This window comes from Mustela erminea, chromosome 19 (assembly GCF_009829155.1).
Source record: "Mustela erminea isolate mMusErm1 chromosome 19, mMusErm1.Pri, whole genome shotgun sequence".
NCBI classification, from domain to species: domain Eukaryota; kingdom Metazoa; phylum Chordata; class Mammalia; order Carnivora; family Mustelidae; genus Mustela; species Mustela erminea.
Window position 1 is genome coordinate 3,403,016 of NC_045632.1, and position 20,497 is coordinate 3,423,512.

Consider the following 20,497-nt stretch of genomic DNA (forward strand, 5'->3'; position numbering starts at 1 on the left):
CTAGTCCAGCTCTTTCATTTTACAGATAAAATCCGAAGAGTTGAAAGGTTCCCTCTCTCTCCTACCGTATGTAGCTGAGGTTTCCTCAGAGCCTTATCCTTGACACCAGAGCCCTTGCCTGTCTTGCCAAGACTGGACTAGTGATGCTCTTGGCACCCAAAAGTGCTGTGAATGTGTGACTGTGTCTCTCACCTTGAGGCCCTTAAAGAACAGCCGTGTGTCTGGGACGCAGCTGAGGTGCCAAATGGAGTTTCTGGTTCGATAGCTCACACCAGTGTTTGGGGAGAGTCCCAGCCCGGGGCTGTGGATAGACAGACATGCTTGGGAAGGTTTGCTGCCTGCCGAGGAAGTCCAGTTGTCCATTATGCCAACCTGCCTCTCACTCGGGATTTCTCTCGCTCATTCCATCGTCTCACTGTGTCCTAATCTGTACTCTCCTCTGCTGCTTCCTGATCGTTTTTAGGCCGGTGTCTGTTTCACATAATTGTATCCTCTTCAGGAAAATTATTGGCTCAAAGTAAAAAGGAAACCGATCTCTGTTTTATCCTTCCTGGCCTCCTGTAGGAGGATAGTAGAGTGGAGGACTCCAGGGAATTGTTTGCATGGTGTGTGGCTACGGGGTGGGAGACTTCAGCATCCACAATTCCTTTATTTTGCTGTGGAGATTGTGTCTGGAAACCTTCTGGGAGTCAAAACATGGTTGGATGTTTGAACACTTCCCGTGGTCAAAAATTGTTGCCTTTGACAGAAGATTAAGGTCTGTTCTGAGTATTGCATACACACACTGTTGACTTGGCTAGCGCTGGTGGCCCGTCTTTGTGGAAGCCCTGTTTGATCATGAGTTAGAAATAACGGCTAAATTACAAGAGCCAGCCATCTTCACGTAAGACAGCCTTGTGAGCATGGTGTGTTCCGTGCCCTGATAATACCAAGAGATTTGTGCAAACTTCAAGTAAGCGTGTGAAGTCCAGACTGGCCTCCTCTTAAATCCTAAACATCCTTGAAAACATGGAGGAAGTGTTAAAGAAAGCTCCTGATTTATTTGAAAGGGGCACTAGTAAATACAGTGGTGGGGGTAGGACATTGTAGATATAATGGTGAAGTGCTTCTTTTGAACCAGGCAGGGCCTTCTCTAGGTGGGCTTTCTCACTAGAGAATTCCCTTGTGAAACCTACTGCAGCCCCTCGCCCACCTCGCCGCTTCCCCCCCCTTTTGTTTCCCTTACGTCCTCCCTGCCTTCCTCCCTTCTGGCCCGGCACATCCATCTGTTCCCAGAGGCCCAGCGTGCATGAGTCCTGCCTTCTTGCTGACTGACCCTCCTTACTATCTTTAAGCATGATTTCACTTTTCCCATCTTTACCTTGTCTCCCTAAATTCTGAAAAGACAGAACAGTGCTGTTCATTTTTGTGTCCCCCTGTACATGGAATTCTGTATCGTGTCACCGGTAGTATGCTTTTGGTAATGACCAATTGCTATGATTCTCCATCGCCCAGACGTCCCCCGATGTCAGACCATATCATCAGACACGATATTACTTTAAGTTGGAAATTCAATTTCTGAGTTATTTTGTGAACTTGAGCAAGTGACACCTTTGACTTCCTTTATATCATAGGTCAACTTCCAGTGAAAAACTGTGACAAATAATTTGCCGGATCTGACTGACTCAGCTGGCTGTCTTTGGGATCGTACTTGCCTGACAGGGCGGTTCGGTTCAGTAGAGGCTTGATGTGGCTTGTTAGAGCTTAGAGGAAGAAGCTTTTACCTGGGTTCTAAGGTCAGTATGGGAATTCTTTAGGAAGAAACAATAGGCGCAAGCCAGTGTGGACCCATCATGAGACTAAAAGTCTCAAAAGCTCGCAGAAATGCACAGTCCCAGTGTGTCTCTGGTGGCCTGTCACAACATAAAGCGTGGATTTAAAGGGATTTCTTTCCCCTTCATGTTTTTATCCAGTGATCATAATACCATTTTTTGATATCCTTCCCCTATATTTTGTGTCAATGACTTTACCAACTATTAAATCCTAAAAATTGGGGCTTTTTAAAGATTTTTGTTTCACAGATTTTTTTTTTACACCAAAATCATGTTTCTTAAGTTGTTAGTTTATAATGTGTATAGTCTTTTTTCAGTTCCATTTCCTATCCACCCAGTTGCTCTTTTTACTAGTAAATTCTATAGCCTCATAATGTTTAGGTTTTACTACCCTAAGAGAGTAATCAAGGCCTGTTATATACCAGTTCCCTTAGGTGCTAGAGGTTCAGAGATGAATAGGACAGTTCAGATTGTCCTAGAAGGTCTCTCAGTCTAGCAAAGATTGTAGTCAAGGCCAAGTCAGTAAAGGGAGTAGCTGGTTGGAAACCTTCCATCTTCTCCAGCCCCAGTCCTAGCTTCATTTACATACCAAGCAGCCCCCACCCCCACCCCGCCCAGGCCCACCAGGCAACCTTCCAATCTGCCCCTATGTGATGTTTGCTTCTGGATCTTCCAAGGATATTTTTACTTTTTTTTTTGCAAAATATCTATGTGGATTTTTTTTTAAATTATTTTGTCTAGTGTATTTTAGCCATTCTGTTGAAGTTTTTATTTGGTTTATGTTTAAAATGCAGTTGAACATTTTGTAACATATGGTCTTTCAATCTAAGATCATGTTGGTTTTTTCCTCTTCCTGTTTTTATATTTAGTCCTTACAGTTGTTTGTCTTTCTAGGGTTGATGGGGTGGGGTCCACACAATAAATTCATTTATCAGTCTATAAACGCAGGCACCTGGGTGGCTCAGTGGGTTAAGCCTCTGCCTTCAGCTCAGGTCATGATCTCAGGGTCCTGGGATGGAGCCCCGCATTGGGCTCTCTGCTCAGCAGGGAGCCTGCTTCCCCCTCTATCTGCCTGCCTCTCTCTATCTGCTTGTGATCTCTGTCAAATAAATAAATAAAATCAGTCTGTAAATGCTTTGGGGCCTGTCGAGTACAAGGCAATTTTAATGCTGAGGAGATCCTGAGGACTCCAGAGGCCAGGTTCCGTTGGAGCTATAGATGCATGGAAGAGAACGTTAACAGTGAATATAGTTCACTGTGAGGGCAAAACTGTGAGTTTGCCCAGTGTCAATGAGGCTGAGGCATCAGATGGAAACAAAATGATGAGGGAGATCAGTTCCTTGAGCTGGCTTGGTACATGTCAGGGGTGGTGGCTAGGCCTGAAAGATAACTTGGATTTTTTTTTTTTTTTAAGATTTTATTTATTTGAGAGAGGGAGTACCAGCAGAGGGAAAGGGAGAAGCAGACTCCCTGTTGCGTAGGGAGTCCAGCACAGGTCTTCATCCCAGGACTCTGGGATCATGACCTGAGCCCAAGGCAGACACTTAACCAACTGAGCCCCCCAGATGCTCCAGAACCTGGGTTGTGTAGCAGACACTGGGTGGGGAAGAATCTTCCAGGCAGGGCAAGGGGACTGCACAAAATTCGGGTGTTAGAGGGGAGAGGTGCTGCTCACCACAAAGCTGTGTTGCCCTAGAGTCCTTTGAATGTCAGGCTTCAGCATTTGGACTTGGCCAAGCCCTTTCAGACTCTGTCTTGGATCCCTAGGATTCCAAAGAGGTGCATCTACATGGGGTTGGGGAAGGCAGGCCACCAGGACCAAGGGTTAATACAAGATTTCAGTTGGAAAATGTATTCTGTCGTTCCTGAGAAAGCTTGTCAGCCCTCACGGTCATCAGTGGGAAGGCAGGGTTTGAAGGTTTCCGTCTGAGAGAAGTTGCTGAACTTTATCAGCATGAAGCGCTCTGAGTCCTCTCTGTCTCAGTCAGTCTGATCCATCGGTCCTGAGGGTCCCGAATATGGCCCCGCTTTTGCATTTCGTCTGCCTTCCCAGTTTACCAGCATGACCTCTTGGTACCTGGACTTTACACTCCTTGGCTTGTGTCCTTCTTGGTCCCTTATCCACATGGCTGCAAATGTCTGTCAGTAATAGATGAGATAGCGTCACCTTCCCTGTTTAAAATTCTTCAGTCGTTCTCCATCACCTCCACGGTAAAGTTTTAATGTTGTTGCCAGCAGGATCCAGCCCCTCCCCATCATCTCGCCTCACCTCTGGCCATTTCTTTCATCTGCAACGATAACATTCAGCCACACACATTAGAACTGTATGCAGCTCCTTAAACTTCTGTGATACTTCTCACCCGCAGGGCCTTCACTTGCAGTTCCATTTCAGAAGTCCCCTCCTGGAGTCCTTCTCTTGAGTCAGGACGCCCCAGCCAATCCCATGTTCTGTAGGGCTCTGTGCAGCCCTCTGTGACCACTCACTCACACTGAACTCCAATTGTTTTCTTTCCTCAATAGATCCTAAGTTCCTTGAGGGAAGGGATTGGGTCTTCATCATTGTATCCTGCAAACCAAGGACACAGGGCTCTAATAAATGGGTATGAATGACCAACTAGTATAGAGACATTCAAAAGACCTCCTTCCTCAAAACTCCCATTCAGTGGGGAAATTGAATTGTATGCACAGAAAAGGAGAAGTAAAGGGGTGCCTTGGTGGCTCAGTTAAGCATCTGCCTTCGGCTCAGGTCATGATGCCGGCGTCCTGGGATTGAGCCCCACGTTGAGCTCCTTGCGCAGCGGGGAGCCTGCTGCTCCCTCTCCCTCTGCCTGCTGCTCCCCTTGCTTATGTTCTTTCTCTCTCTGTCAAATACATAAAAATCTTAAAAAGAAAGAAAGAGGGCGCCTGGGTGGCTCAGTGGGTTAAGCCGCTGCCTTCGGCTCAGGTCATGATCCCAGTGTCCTGGGATCGAGTCCCACATCGGGCTCCTTGCTCAGTGGGGAGCCTGCTTCTCTCTCTGCCTCTCCCTGCCACTTCGCCTGCTTGTGCACTCTCTCTCTCTCTCTCTGACAAATACATAAATAAAATCTTAAAAAAAAAAAAAAAAGAAAGAAAGAAAGAAAAGGAGAAGTAAAAGCATACATAGAATAAAAACCTTGAGTGAGGTTCTAACATCGGAGTAGAAACCGATTTCCCTGTGTTCTTAATGTGAGGTCTAGAGGGTATACTTCTAATGGTCCAAGGAACCTCTGAAACTTCAGAGGGTAGGGTGTTTAAGTAGGCAGGCTTGGAAGGAAAGGGGCTGCAAGTTAGATCAGGGCAAGACAGCAGGTGAATCAGGCTGCCGGGACTAATGGGAGACATGGTGTCCTGAGTGGGGGTGCTGGCCTTGAAGACTCAAACGCATCTTTCCTGGGTTTGAAGAAATGTCGGAAAATCATTTTAGAATTTAGGGTTTAAAATAACACAGAGAAGGCAGCATTACTCTTTATGGGCAAAGAGTGCTAGCCACCCGAATGTCCAGTTGACGAATGGATAAAGAAAAGGCAGGCGCCTGTGTGGCTCAGTCGTAAGCATCTGCCTTTGGCGCAGGTCATGATCTCGGGGTCTGGGATAGAGCCTCACATATCGGGCTCCCTGCTCGGCGGGAAGCCTGTTTCCACCTCTCCCACTTCCTCTGCTTGTGTGCTCTCTCTCACTGTGTCTGTCTCTCTGTGTCAAATGAATAAAATCTGTAAAAAAAAAAAAAAGAATGAAAGAAATAGAGGAATATTACTCAGCCATAAAAAAGCATCTGTACAGGGGTGCCTGGGTGGCTCAGTGGGTTAAGCCTCTTCCTTCAGCTCAGGTCATGATCTCAAGGTCCTGGGATCAAACCTTACATCAGGCTCTCTCTGCTCCGCAAGGAGTCTGCTTCCCTCTCTCTCTGCCTACTTGTGATCTATCAAATAAATAAAATAAAAATCTTATTTTAAAAAAAAAAAGGCATCTGTACATACTACAGCAGGGGTGGACCTTGAAAACAATATGCTTAATCAAGAAGCCAGTCACAGGGAGCACATATCTAAGGATTCCGTGTGTATGAAATGTTCAAAATAGGCAAATCTATAAAGACAGAAGATAGAATGATGGTTACCAGGGCCTTGAAGGGTATGGAAGTTTGGTGGGGGGGATGTTAATGAAAATGTTCTTAAATTGATCGTGATGATGCTTACAAAACTCTGTAAATTTACTTAAAAACCACTGATTTATATGCTTTCAGCAGGGCCGTCGTATGGCGTGTGAATCGTATCTCCATAAATCTGCCATATGACGGCGACAGCAGGATGTGGAGGATGGCTGGGTGGGTGTTCCACTCTGGGTTTGTGCTTGACAGTCTCAGGCCCCAGCAGCTGGACTGGTACTAGAAGGTGGGTCCTTCCAGAAGAGGCCTGCTTAACGAGGATTCCTCACTGCCTGCTGATCTCTCCCACGCCCTGGGGCTGCTGCTCCCTTGTCACTTTTTGGGCCAGCCCAACCAGCAGGGGGCTGCGTAGTCGCTGTTGAGTCCCAGACGCCCGGAGTGAATGAACAGCAGCAGGCAGGCCTTCGGAGAGCACGCTTCCTTCACGAGTGCAAAGACGCAGAGTTGGACCCGCCCACTGGATAACTGCCGGGTAAACTGCTTCTGTAGGTGTCATGTGCCTGAGAAAGGCAGTGGGTTTTCTGTCCTAGCCCTGGGTCTCTGAACTCATGCCCTTGATCAAGCTCTCTGCTACATGTGCCCGGCTTGGAGCCAGCTTCTGAGATTACCTCCATCTTTGTTTCTCCTTTTCCCTCTCCATTGTCAGGAGTCCTTCCCTGAATACCCCCCCCCCCCCCCCCCCCCCCCCCCCCCCCCCCCCCGCCCCGCGCAAGGCCAGCGGAGGTGTTCCTGCCTGAAAGCAGTAGGTTCTCGGCCGCGCTGCACGACCCCGCTACAGTGCTAGCACTGGGTGTCGTCCTGCCACTTCCGCTTCCCCGTGTCCTGCAACACTGCTGCCCTGTGAGGAACTTAAGGGCAAGAATGCTCTCTTCTTTGCCGTCCCCTAGCATGGCACCTCACGTGGCCTAGGCACTTCGGGATTTGTCGAAGGAGTAGGTGACATCTCCCTCCTGGGCACAAAGTTGGTTGAATCAGGGCGGCTAAGGGAATCAAGTCACTAGATGCAAGATGAGTTCTTGAGGCTGGGTCACTTGGAAATCTCTTACTGGCTAGAGTCTGTCCCCATTTTTGCTTTTGTTTTTCCTTGCGCAGGCTCTTGCAGCGCATACAGTTTTATTTCACCTCTGAAGGCAGTGGGATGCTCCTGCCACGTGGAGTTTGCTGAAGCATTTGTGGGTGGAGGGACTTAGTGGTGTTAGAGCAGATAACCTGGGGGAAAGCAGATTCTCGGACCCCTGGAGTCTATAACTTGAAGGACTGTGCGGACCAGGTGTATTTTTCACTTAGAGGTACTTAACCTACGGCCTGTGGATGGGCTTCTGGAGATCTGTGAGCCCCCAAAAATCAGTGCAGAGATCGTGTGTGCGTGTGTCTGCCCACGCGTGCGCACCGTGGAAAGACCAGAACCCACAGCCTTCTTTATTAGCTTAGTGGCGTGAGGGCCGTCTCCTCCCAAGAGGTTAGACAGGCATGCAGCCAAATGTGCGGAGCACCTGCCGTGTGACCCAGTGTAAGCAAGGATGACGCACACCCTCGTCCTCAAGGAGTTGATGGTCCAGTAAAAAAGATTTGGCCCTAAACCACTCAAAGCTGACAACAGAGAGCTCTGTGAGGGCTGGGGTGGTAGAGCTCGGGGACTTAAAGGGTGAGTAGGAGTGAAGTGATTGAGCCTAGACCAAACAGTTTTCTCTTTACGGGGCTCCAGGACAGGAGACCTCATAACTTTGCAGTGATTCCGTGCACCATGGTAGCCACCGCGGGTATAGTCCACCTCCAGCTTTACTATGCACCTGTCCCCTCCCACTAGATCCTTTCCAAGTGGAGAGTCACTCACCAATCACGGTTTTTCTTGACAAGCAGCAGTAATGGCAGCTAGCAGAAGTGTTTTTATGAGGTAAGCGTAGCTCCTGGCTTTATTTCTGGTGTCTCACCTCCACGTTGTAGATTGAAAATAGACGCCGGCCAGGGGTTTCATCCCTCCCCACAGAGAGACAGCCTAGCATGCATCTGTCTCAGGTCTTCCCAGTGATGGTGGGAAAGTCTCCCCGTGTTTGGGAGCGCTTTGATACTTGCTTGCCAATTCTTCAGAACGTACCAACCCCGTCTTGCCTGGAACTGCCCTCCAAAAAACCCCACCAAACTCACACATGGAAAATGGCTGCTAAGTGTTTGGAATAAGTAATATGCATATAATTCCCAGTTTTATGACCGAGAGCAAATTATGAAGTTGCCCTGATGGGAGACAGCAAGACAAAAGGCCAGACTATTACTTGAGCTGATTTCCTACAGCTGTTGGTAAATTCCAGCTTCTTTAATCTAATTGGGAAATGCTCTCCACACAGTCCTCGCAGGCAGCCTGAGCCTTTCACAGAGAGGGGTCATCTGTGGGCAGGGTGGCAGCTAGGACCCTGTGTGAGTTCCTTAACTTCTGAGGCTGTTTCCTTGACTATAAAATGAAGACGGAAGCCACGCCCTTGCAGAGGGTTGTGGGTATTAAGGGAGATATTGAGCACTGAGCACTCCGGCCCAGAGCTCACATCACCAGGCTCAGGACTAAGTGCTTCCATGAGTCTTGTTTCATTCTCATGGTGGTCCTCTGAGATGGATGGGATTTCCAATTTTTGGATGAGGTTCTAACCCAGAGCCGTTACCCTCTTGGCCCCACTGCCCCACTTTACTGGGATAATTTGAAGCCCAAAGAAGACAGTGCCCTAGCAACTCCTGGAGCGGTGGAGTCAGGCCAGCTAATCCTGGACTCTGCTGCCCACATCACGTGTCCTCCTTCCTCTCTGACTGCACGAGAGCTGTTGTGCTCCTCCTGACGCCAGATCTGGGAGGACTTCTCCAGCTCTCTACACTGACTGCCCGGAGTTAGTCACTGGCAGACTCCAGAGGTTTAAAGACTCACTTTCCCAAAACTCTCCTCACTTCAGACACCAGTTGCAAGTATTGGATCCCCAAGTTACCCACATTTCTCTCTGATTTGGCCACAAAGGCAGGGATTCCCTCAGCCTCCCCTCCAGATTTAATGGTTCGGTGGAACGACTCGCAGAACTCTGGACAGTGCTGTACTTACTCTCACAATTGGTTATTCGGGATGGGACTCCAAAAGAGCCAAATGGAAGAGATGCTGGGACAGGGGACAGGGGAAGGGGCATGTGCCCTCTCCGAGCATGCCACCTTCCCCTCAGCTGGATGTGTTCTCCAACCCAGAAGCTCTCCAGATCCTGTTGTTAGGGTATTATGGAGGTTCCATTAGGCATAGTTGATTAAATCATTGACTGTGGGTGATTGGGCTCCATCGCCAGCCCCTCTCTAAGGGAGGGGGTCTGAAAGTTCTAACCCTTTAACCAAGACTTGGTCTTTGTGGTGACCAGCACCCACGCTGAAGCTCTCTGGCCCCCACACCCCTCTAAGAGTCACCTCATTATCATAAGCTCTGGCAGGTATGGTTGGAGGGGTTTGCTAGGAATAACAAGACATTCTTATCTTTAATTTAAGGAAATTCCAAGGATTTTAGGAGCTCTGTGCCAGGAACTGGGGACAAAGACCAACTATATTTGCTGTGATACCACACTGCCCCTGCCCTTCCCGTGGGGTTCCTAAGGTTAAGACCTTGCCAACAGGCTTCCTCTGCCCCTCTGTGGGCACCTAGGGTTGAGGTGGTAGCTCTCCTCCAAGGCTGGGAAGGAGCAGCAGGAAGAGCTCACCCCGGGCCTGCTTGCCTCTCATCAGCGTGGGGAGAGCCATCTGCCCATGCTCTTTCTTCCCAGATCACCGTACATTCTTTATACGGTATTAATCTCAAAGTACCACTAATCTGTCTTTACAAGAGAGGAAACAAATCCTGGAGCCCCTGGGCAAAGCCACTCACATCTGGTTCGGATGGGAAGGACCCACATTACAGCTCTTTTTTCTTCGTTTTGTTGTTGTTTGTTTTTTTCTTAAATATTTTATACTTGGAAGGAGGCAGCTACCCTCAAAAGCCTCCACAGTTCTGTCCATACTCGTCATAGCCACTTTCTGGAGCTGTTGTGGAGATTTGAGGGGCTGGAGCTGTTTGAGCCAATCAGCTGTTTCCCTGAGGTGGGCACAGGCCTCTGGGACTCTGTCTCGGGCAACAGGCAGCTGGTTTCAAGGAGACGCTCCCATCCATCACTGTAATAGTTCAACAGGCGCAGCTGCAGCGGGAGCACACTTTGCGGGAGTAATCGGCGTGCTCATCCCGCTTTGAGCCTATGGCGAAGTGCTAGAATAGAAGTGCGGTTCCGTCTGCGGGGCTTTATGGGGGGTTCTTTGTTACTTAATCTCTCCCTCCCCCTGTAGTTTGGGTTCGTTAGCGAGTTGCTGTCCCATAATCTAAACAATTGTCAAACAAAGGTCTCTCCACTTTTTTGATGGCTTCCAGTTGCCCGTTTCCCACCACCCTCCGATCTTCTACTCACTTGTAAGTCAGATGCAAGCCGCTTGCACCCTACAAATGCCCGCCCGCCGTAAGTCTGTGCAGCTTGGGCCTCGGCGCTGCTCGCGGGCTTCTTCAGGACCCAGTGCCCTGAGCAGAACAGCGGGCCCTGGCCAGCTGCCGGGAGCGCCCAGCAGCCAAAGAGAAAGAAAGCTTGTTTCGCAGAGTAATCCTGCCCTTCCATCCAAGACATAAATAGTCTGGGTGGAAGCCCAAATCCCTGAGACAGTTCTGACAGGCCTGCCTGGCCCGGCTGTTCCGGTCAGGCTTTCCCTCTCAGCACGGAGCTTAGTTAGCCGTGCTGCTCGGTCCTCAGCTCACTGAGGAGGGGCAGTGTTTGCCCCTCCAGTCAGTTGGGCAGGCTGTTGGGGAGAGGGGCTGGGCCCACGGTGCCCACTCTGCGCCTCCGCAGAGCCCCATCTGCCTGTGCCGTTGAACATGACCCAAGGGGAGCTCCTTCAGCCCTCGATCCCACCCTCTCTTTCATGTGCGCGTGTGCCCGTGGCTTTCTGTCCAGCATGTGGGAAGGGGTGCAGCCCCCTGGTGGGGGACCCCAACCAAAGCCAGACTCTGGCCCTCCCCTATAAAAGTAAACAGCCCAGATCGGGAAGCCGCACACACAACAGCACATGACTGACCTCGGTGAGATAATGCATTTATCACTAAGTTCCCAGGAACTCCGCGGGGAATAGTGGAGGCAGGGAATAAAGGAAGTACATAAAGGAAGGTAGAAGTTGGGCACGCTTGTTTATGAAACCCCTTCTCTGTGCCAGCCAGGCCTAAGGCTTTCAGTTTCCCACATTCCAGGGGCTGAGAAGTCCTGCCAGGATGCCAGGAGGCACGAGGCTTGTTGAGAACACACTTCAGTCCACTTCCTCTTCCTCCCTTTCTTCAACCAGAGAAACCGCACTTTTATTTTCAGGAATTTATTTCTCCTTCCCTCCTTTCCGGGGGTAGTTGCTGAATGCCTTCTTTGGGTATGAGCTACTGGGCCAAATCCAGATCCCTGGAAGGGTCGTCAGCAAACCCTGCGTGCTCCCATGGCCTCCTCGGGAGCAAGGGCACAGCCGCCGGCCTTACAGCTGCACGGGGACTGGCCAGTTTGTCGGTGCCATGTGAGAAAGTGCAGGGCGAGTGGGGTGTGGGGATTTAAGCACAGGCTCTGGGGCCAGACGGCCTGGGTTCGAGGGCAGCCCTGCAGTTTGTTTGCCGTGTGGCTCAGTCTCTCCCTCTGGAAAATGGTACTCCTAATAGTGGTATACCATTCACAGGTGGTTGTGAGGCTGTGCCCAGAAGGTGCACGTCAAGTGCTTGTCCCTGAGCCTGGCCCGTGGTGGAAGCATCGCGTAAATGGAAGCTGTTACCATAACACACTTCACTTAGATCTAGGGTCAGGGAAGCCCTCTTTGTGGGAGCGAGGTTTAGCCAGCCAAAAAAAAAAAAATGGAGGTAAAAGTAGAAGGAACAACCTGTAGGAAAGCCGGGAAGCAGGCTCAGGCCACGTGTGGTAGAGTTTGTATTTAATCCTGGATGCAGAGCAGAAGGATTGCTATGCAGTGGGGACTACAACCCCCTTTTCTGCCTGAAGATTTTAGGCTTTTAACCTATGAAAATTACTCTTCTTAGCGAGGAAAGGGAAGCAAGGAAAGGAAGGACACTGGGCTGTGATTGGTGACATCTTTGTTCCTTTGGGAATCAGGAACCTGAAAAAAGTTAACCTCTGCCCTCATTAACACTTGGGAAGAATCTGCCTTGACCTCAGGGGCCTTTCTACTTGGGGGCCTGTTGGAAAGGGACTTGGCATTATACGCATGGGGCTGGTGGTGACATGTGGTACCTGTGTGCTAGCTCGGGCTGTTTCTTTGTTGGTAGCTCTTTGTTTAGCCAGTGAGACCCCTCATTGTGGTGGTACCAGCTTGCCTCAGAGTCACACAGCTATCACCCCTGTGCCATGGGGCTTGTGTGACTACTGACAGAGTCACACCCAGAGCCTCAAGGATGCTCAAATTCTTGGCAGAAGGGTCTCCCAGCTGCTCCTGGCTTGAAGCATTGATTGCTGCTTTGCTGGGTATAGTCTGCTCACCTCGATCATGGGTCACACTCTCCTCTTTCCTCCATCGTGGGCTGCCTGAAACAGGCAGCATCAACTCTAAGCTGACCTAAAGCTCACTTTGTCAGTGTTTCTTAAACACATCTTTTGGGATGTGCGTTTTCTTGAAAATCGGGAAAAATACAGAGCCCCTTGTTTGGCTCAGAGCAGGGTCCAGAAGCCCTCTTTCACAGTTAATGGCAGTAAATACATGGGTGGCTTACAAAGGATCAGCCAGATGCTAGAGCCATATGATGCCCCAGACCTGGTGTGATATTTTCATCTCTTCTCTCCAGATCTCTCTCTCCTTTCCTTCTCAGCCTTGAGATTTATGGCATGACTGTGTGTATGTACAATAGCATTGGAAATTTATAAAGCCACAGTGCCTACTTGTGGGGCTAACACCCGGTCAAGCAGTCATAATAGAGTGTTAGTGGCATTCTGTCACGGGGAGAAAGGAGGTCTGGCATTGCCAGAAACAGATCTTGATTGACGAGGGAATTACCAAGGGAAGACAGCTAACAAAGGGGCACTGGCGGGGCCAGAGTGACCTTAGTGTTCGAGTAATAGAAGAGCCAGAAAATCATTCCAGGCACATCCAAAACAGGAAGGCAACAGGGAGATCTGGTAGGGATTCTTTCAGGTCGTCAGTAGTAGAACTGCATCGCAGGAATGAAACAAGGACACTTGCCATTGGCTGGCTTTTTTCTCCAGCGAGGAGGCAGCATTTTTTTCTGAAGCTCTTCCTCCTCACCCTCAGAACACTGAGTGGGGTGTGAATGAGAGATGAATGCATAGGCTGCACAAGGGGATCGTTCTCAGAGCCCGTGATGGATCTGGCATTTACAGGACATAAGCATGGAGGCAAGGACAAGGGACCGGGAGGTAGCGTCCCAGGCGGTAGAGGCCCTCGTGCCGTCCTGACACGGAGCCCGAGTGAGCCAGTGCCGGGCCTGCCCCCGTTGCTCACCCAGCCCGTGCTCTCAGGCAGATGGCTTAGCCTCGCTGAGCCTCCTTTCGCTACCTGTAAAATGGTAATAAAACCACTATTTACCTCAGAGAGTTATTGGGCGGATTCATGGTCCTCGCGAAGAACTGAGAAGAGTGTCCAGCCCAGAGCCAGGCCTCAGCCAGAGTCGCCTCCCATCGCTACTATCTCAGCCTCGCGCACTCGGTGTGCCACCGCCGGCATGACTCGCGGTGACACGCGCAGCCTCGCTCTTCACCACGTCCTGGCAAGAGTCGTGAATACGCAACCCGTCTGTGATGAGGAACCAGGGCTCCAAGAGGTGGGGTGATCTGTCCTCAGTCACCCAGCCAGCTGTGAGACAGAGCCAGGAGAAGAATTGAGGTCACTTTAGTGTGAAAGCCCATGCATGTTTTAAAGTATTTTTCCTGCCGACTGGCTGGCTTGTTTTGGCTGAGCCCTCCGTGCCTCCGGGCGGGCGCTGCTGTTGAGGCTTGTTGAGAGTGGAGCAAGAGGCGAAAAAAAGCGCAGGCATTAAGCTGTGGGCTCCGTTCTGCTGAGGTTTCCCAGCTGTCCCTCGAAGCAGCCTGAGAAGGGAGGCGTTCATCCGTTCGGCGGTCAGGTGCACCCAAGTCAGGGGCAGAATTCGAACCCATGTCTCCTGGACAGCAAAACTCAGGGGTTCCTCCACTTGCCAGCTTGCTCTCCACTCCGATCATGCGGGCGATAGCTGCTCTCTTATCCCTGTGCTCAGGCCTGCCCCTCGGCCGTGGGCTGGGACCACAGAGGGAAGCGCAGCTGCCCAGGGTGGTCCAACAAGCACGTAGCTTCTGCTTTTGACCTCAGGGCCACCCGCCCCTGCACCTACCCCCTCGCTGACATCCTTCATGCAGGTGGGGGGGCTGCAGTTCGGTGCTCAGTGCTCTGGAGGAGAGCCTACACCCGCAGCTGGCCTTTCACCCAAAAGGAGGGGATCTCACTTCCCCCAGAGGTCAGCCCTCTTCCAGACAGTTTAGATTTTATGGTCAAGGGAGTTGCCTTCTCTCCCTGAGTTCTCAGCACCCCTCTGGCCTTGAAATTTAGCCCCCCTGAGCCTTCTGAGATGCATGAAAGAGAAGAATGCTCCCTTAGATTTCAGCCCCCAGAAAAGTGAACAAAAGTTGTTTCGTAGTTCAGGCCTGTCTGGTGTGGGCCATTGTAGAGTGGCGGCAGCACCAAGTAAGGGTTTTTTATTTTTGTTTTTGTTTTTTTAAGATTTTATTTATTTATTTGACAGAGATCACAAGTAGGCAGAGAGGCAGGCAGAGAGAGAGAGGAGGAAGCAGGCTCCCCACTGAGCAGAGAGCCCGATGCAGGGCTTGATCCCAGTACCCTGGAATCCCGACCTGAGGTAAAGGCAGAGGCTTTAACCCACTGAGCCACCCAGGCGCCCCAAGTAAGGGTTTTTTTTAAAGGACGAAAGTGCTGAGTTTTTAATATCTAAATATAGAATGTAAAAACTAAACAAGGAGTTTGTCTTGGAAGAGGTTATCGATTTGTTGTTAGAAAGGAAACTGAGGAGGGATGAGCCCTGGTGTGAACGAGCAGAGGCCAAGCCTTACCCAGGCCAGCTGCGGAAAGACTCCTGGCCACAGACGCTGGTGTGAGAAGTGGTGCTTGGGATCCAGGAATAAAAACCTGTTTGGACATTTCAGAAAATCAGACACATGCCCGGGCAGGTGATTCTCCCTCTTGGTTTCCAAATTCCTGGTGCCCCTCATGTGCCAAGTGCCAGGGAGGAGCCGGGCTCAGGGCTCAAATGTGCCAGTTCTCGCATGGGGAGCACCTCAGGGCCAGTGGTGCTGGGCCATCTAGCCTTCTTAGGTCATCAAGAGGGGTTTGAGGAAGACCACAACTAAAGGGCTCTGGAAGGGCACATAACTGCCATGTAGGGGCTCAGTGAACATTCAGTGAAAGAAAGAATAAGGCCCCTTTGCCTTTCTCTTTACTATTATTTTTTAAGATATTTATGTATTGAAAGAGCACAAGCTGGGGGAGCAGCAGAGGGAGGAGGAGAATCAGGCTCTCCACTGAGTGTGGAGCCCGATATGGGGCTCGATCCCAGGACCCCAGGATCATGACGGGAGCTGTAGGCAGACTCTTAACTGACTGAGCCACCCAGGTGTCCCACTCATTACTATTTTTTAACATTTAATGAAAATCATATGTGGCCATGGATAAAGTTTAAATAATGCATTGAGGGAGGGCCTGCTTATATTACAAAAAAGCACCAATTATAATACTTTTTGAAAATGCTTTGTTTCTAAAGTAGCCGCTGTTTCTCCTAATATGTATTCCCCACACCACCACCCCACTCCAGTTTTATTAAACATACAATTTAAGAATTCAGAAATCTTAGAAGTCTGGGCCGTCTTCTAAAATAGCAGTTTTAGGGGCGCCTGGGTGGCTCAGTGGGTTAAAACCTCTGCCTTCAGCTCAGGTCGTGATCTCAGGGTTCTGGGATCGAGCCCTGAATCGGGCTCTCTGCTCGGTGGGGAGCCTGCTCCCCCCCCCCCCCGCCTGCCTCTCTGCCTACTTGTGATCTCTGTCCGTCAAATAAATAAATAAATAAATAACTAGAAAAAAAATAAAATAGCCGTTATCAGAAAGTATGATTGGTTCCCTGGCCAGCGGCCTCTGGGGATGTGCCAGGAATGCACATTCCTGGGCCCCGGCACCTGCGTCCCAGCAGCAGGCCTCCGGGGAGTCCAGTGCAGGGTCGGTTTGGAGAACTGATGATTTCGACCACAGTTGGAGAACACAGACTAAAGTCAGACGGGGTTCAGGTCACCACTCCGCAGCTCTCTGACCTTTGCCTCTCAGTCTCTGCATCCCCGTCCATAGCGTGGGTGAGTAGTGTCCTCTCTGAAGACGCTGTGGGGAGAACTCATGTAAGAACACACAGCGAGCACCAGCAGTATGCGCCTCTCGTGTGGGCAGCGTTCAGGAAGGGACTTACGATGTTCGTTAGCGATCTTCCTAGACCACGTATTATGGTTTTTAAACAGCAACCCTTGACAAATGACTCTCCGGCCGAGAGGGAGTTCAGAAGCTCTGACCTATGCCAGCGAGTGACAGCCAGAGCTACTGACGCTTCCCTTGCTGCGGTTTCCGTTGCGAGTCGTGGTTCTGTTCCCTCGAGCCGTTGGAAGGAGACTGTTCTACAAGGCCGTTGTTCAGGTGTTTGAAGACAGTGACCTTGGCCTTGCTGAACATTCTCTTTTTCTATTCCCAAGATTAACTTTAACACAGAAGATATTTGAAGGGCTTTTTCCAGTAGGGCTTTTTGAAGAAAGGAAAGAAAAAAAAGGCCTAGAGCTGAGACTCTGCTTTGGTAGTAGGTCTTTGGAGATTTCTGGTGCATAGAGATGCCTCAGAGTTTAGGCTGAAACTTCTCGAGTGGACTTGTGGATCTGGAAGGGATGTACAGTGAGGGGCAGGGGGGTGCCTTTGCTTTATGCTGGCAGGCAGGAGCCAGAGTTGGCACGGGAGTGCGCTTCTGGGAGGGCCCTGGGGTGCGGGGCCCTTGGAGGCCAGGCTGGCTATGTCCGGCACCCTCGTTCCCAGCCGTACCCCTTGCCCTCTGCCCTGCTTCGGCAGCAGCCGCCTCCGTGGTGAGCGAAATCTGCTGTAAGGTCTTCATTTTTGTTTAGTTGATGTCTGATTAGTAGCTGTGAGAAAGGGTACCAGCCTAGCAAATGATACCTTTCCTAAATTATGTTGTGGTGTTGTGTAGGGCAGGGGAAGAATCGCTATTTTAAAACAAGATTTCGGGGCGCCTGGGTGGCTCAGTGGGTTAAGCCGCTGCCTTCGGCTCAGGTCATGATCTCAGGGTCCTGGGATCAAGTCCCGCATCGGGCTCTCTGCTCAGCAGGGAGCCTGCTTCCCTTCCTCTCTCTCTGCCTGCCTCTCTGCCTACTTGTGATCTCTCTCTGTTAAATAAATAAATAAAATCTTTTTTTAAAAATAATAAAATAAATAAATAAATAAATAAAACAAGATTTCGTAAAATAAACACGTGTCCCAGTTATAGGAAGTTCTAAGTTGATGATTAATTGACGCCATGGAGCTGGCCTTGTGCTTTTAAATGCTTCTGCTCTCGTGGTCATCCGTCTAGTGAGGCTTCAGCAGGCCCCTGCCGCCGAGCCTTTCCAGAGAACTGATACGCAGCTTGTCTTCTGCCCTCTGGTGCTGCGGGGGCAGCTGGCCACGAGGAGACCCTGGGGAGGACTCCTCTCCAAGCTGCAGGTCCGAAGTTGCCAAAGGCTGGTGAATGGTGAAAGGAGGCTGTCGGGGTCTTTGGTCTGCGGTCCACATGGGTGGTCTCCACACTGGAGCTCAGGTGCTGTGGCCACTGCTACATTCTCGAGGACTTCTTAAGCTCCTGCCATTTGTGTCTTTGTTGTCTTTGTGCTGGAGGGACGGATACTTGGTAAAGGGAAGGCTGTGTAGAACACAGATGTATTTCCGCCCTAGGGGGTGAAGCCTGGCGCCTGCTCACACGTACTTGTCAAAATGGGGATGAGGTTGTGTGTGTGATATGTGTTACCTGGGATGGGAACTAGGTAGAAAATTTAAATATGTCTAAGACAGTTTGGGAAAGTCACTGAGAAAAGAGACCATCGTAAAACTTCTAGGCCCATCCCTTCTGGCCTCTGAGGACTGACAGCAGCAGCAGAAGTGCCATCTCAGAAGCCACCCAGAATCCCACGGGCCTGCGGGCTTCACTCGGGTGCATCGTGTCTTCTCGGGGGTGCCTGTTTCTGGACCCCAGCCTGTTGGGTAGATGTCACACGTCTCCTAGAGCCGTGCGGAGGTGCAAGCGTAGCAGAGGGCCTGGACCTAGACTTCAGTGTCCATGCGGTTTGGGGCAGGGGTTTCACCTCTCGGATCCTTGCTTTTCTCACCTGTGTCCTCTCTGTCCCGGAGCTCCTCCCAGGTGGGGCTGAAGATTCAGTAAGTGAGTGAGTGGTTGGTGGATGTGGGAAAGCACCTAGCTCCATGCACGGCATAGAGACACTCTGGAAGGGTGGCCTCCAAAGAGAGACGGGCTACATTCGGGCCTTGGGGCTGGCAAGTGTATGTACTTCTCCCTCCCTCCAGATGCAGTGAGGGCAGCTCCTTGGTAGCTAGGCAGGGCACAGTAAGATGTCCTCAGGGCTGGCCTATTGTAATACCCCTTTGTGAGGGGGAGGAGGCCTGTGTGCAGTTAACAGCTTTTAAGCCAGAGAATTGATGACTTTGGGTTTAATGTTCTTTAAAGGTCCACCTGCCAGTATTCTGGGGCCCCAGAAATAGGCCAACTGCATCTTCGATCTTGCCTGATGAGTGCCTCTCAGAGGCGCTAATCACAGTGACAGCTGACGTTGAGACCCTTGGCTCTCTAGAGCTTACTGATCGCCTTGCGGCCAGGTCCTCACTCTGCTGCCCATGCTGCCATGGATGTTAGGTGAGGACGTGCCCTCTCCTGGGCACGTCCGCAGTGCCCTTTCAGCTAAGCAGAATTGCTCGAAACTGCAGTCTCAGAAGGGGCCAGGTTTGGGTTAGCCATGGGATCCCACTCTGGTCTTCACTGTGACTTCATCATGCTTTAGAATTGTGATCTTAGGAGTGCAGCGGTGGGCTCTCCTTCCTCCAGATGGGGGTGAGGGGGTAGGGAGGGCTCTGTAGCCAGGCTGAGCAGTGCTTCCTGGGGTGTGGGGTGAAAGGGCAGGGCAGTCTCTCACTTGATACTTCTTCTGTGTTACTTAACTACATTTTAGTATTGTTTTTAAGTATTGTTTTTTTTTTTTTCTTACCTGATACTGTATACTAAATCAGAGAAGGACCACAGAGCTAATGTGGGGGTGGGGATAGAGTATCTGCTCTAAGAATAGGAAAATCTGTTCAAAGATAAAAAGAAAGGGAGACCTCATAAAGAAATTGGTCTTGAAAGCCTGAAATTTTAGGGGGCACCTGTGTGGCTCAGTGAGTTAAATAAAGCCTTTGCCTTCGGCTCAGGTCATGGTCTCCAGGTCCTGGGATCGAGCCCCGGTCAGGGTCTCTGCTCAGCGGGAAGCCTACTTCCCTTCCTCTTTCTTTGCCTGCCTTTCTGCCTACTTGTGATCTCTGTCAAATAAATAAATCTTCAAAAAAAAAAAAAAAGGCTGAAATTTTTAAGTTATGTACTTTAAAATATCCAATATACAAAATGAGAAGACAGATAACAAAAAGAAGGAAAATGTAAAAGTATGTAATGTTAACATAGTCAGTTCCTTACTCTTCAGAGGCCTCTTTTAAGTACACAGTGAGAGGGACCACTCATAGAGAAATGAACAAAAATGACAAGAACACGAATAGGAAATTCACAAAGTAAGAAACACAGTGCCAAGAATCTGTTAAACTCACTCTAGCTATCCTGAAAACATAAGGAACATGATTGTGGGGTATTTTAACAGGGAAAACCTAAATAGATTAACAAAAGGATTATTTTTAAAATTATTGTATGCTTCGATGTCTTTTAAAAAAGAGTAATGATTAGAATAAACTCACAGCATACTCTGTAAGTGAAAAGGGCAGGTTAAAATACAGTATTATCTCCATTTTTTAAAAAATTAAAATTCAAGGGGCACCTGGCTGGCTCCGTGGTAGAACATGTGACTCTTGATCTTGGGGTTGTGAGTTCAAGCCCCATATTGGAGCGCTACTTTAAAAAAAAATAAAATTCAAATTCAGAAGTGCATCAAAATGTGGACAGAAATTAGCTGAGGTACTTACATACAATTTTACTTTTTACAAAAAGTATTTTTAAATATTGAAGTGGGAAAGAAAATGGGGGAGAGTGGGTTGAAGCACATGGGAAAGTTGAGAGTGTTTCACCCTGTTCCTCTGGCGGGTGGGTGCCTTGTGGACTCGCCCCATCTTCACTCAAGTCCAGTCCTCCTCCTTCTCTGCTTCTAAGAAACCT

General features: G+C 49.8%; 1 protein-coding gene across 1 annotated transcript in view; it reads left to right on the forward strand.

Annotated features, from left to right (window-relative positions):
• Positions 1-20,497, forward strand: part of ARHGAP35 (Rho GTPase activating protein 35) — a 121,391-nt gene that overhangs the window by 91,211 nt on the left and 9,683 nt on the right. The gene's annotated exons all lie outside the window — the stretch shown is intronic.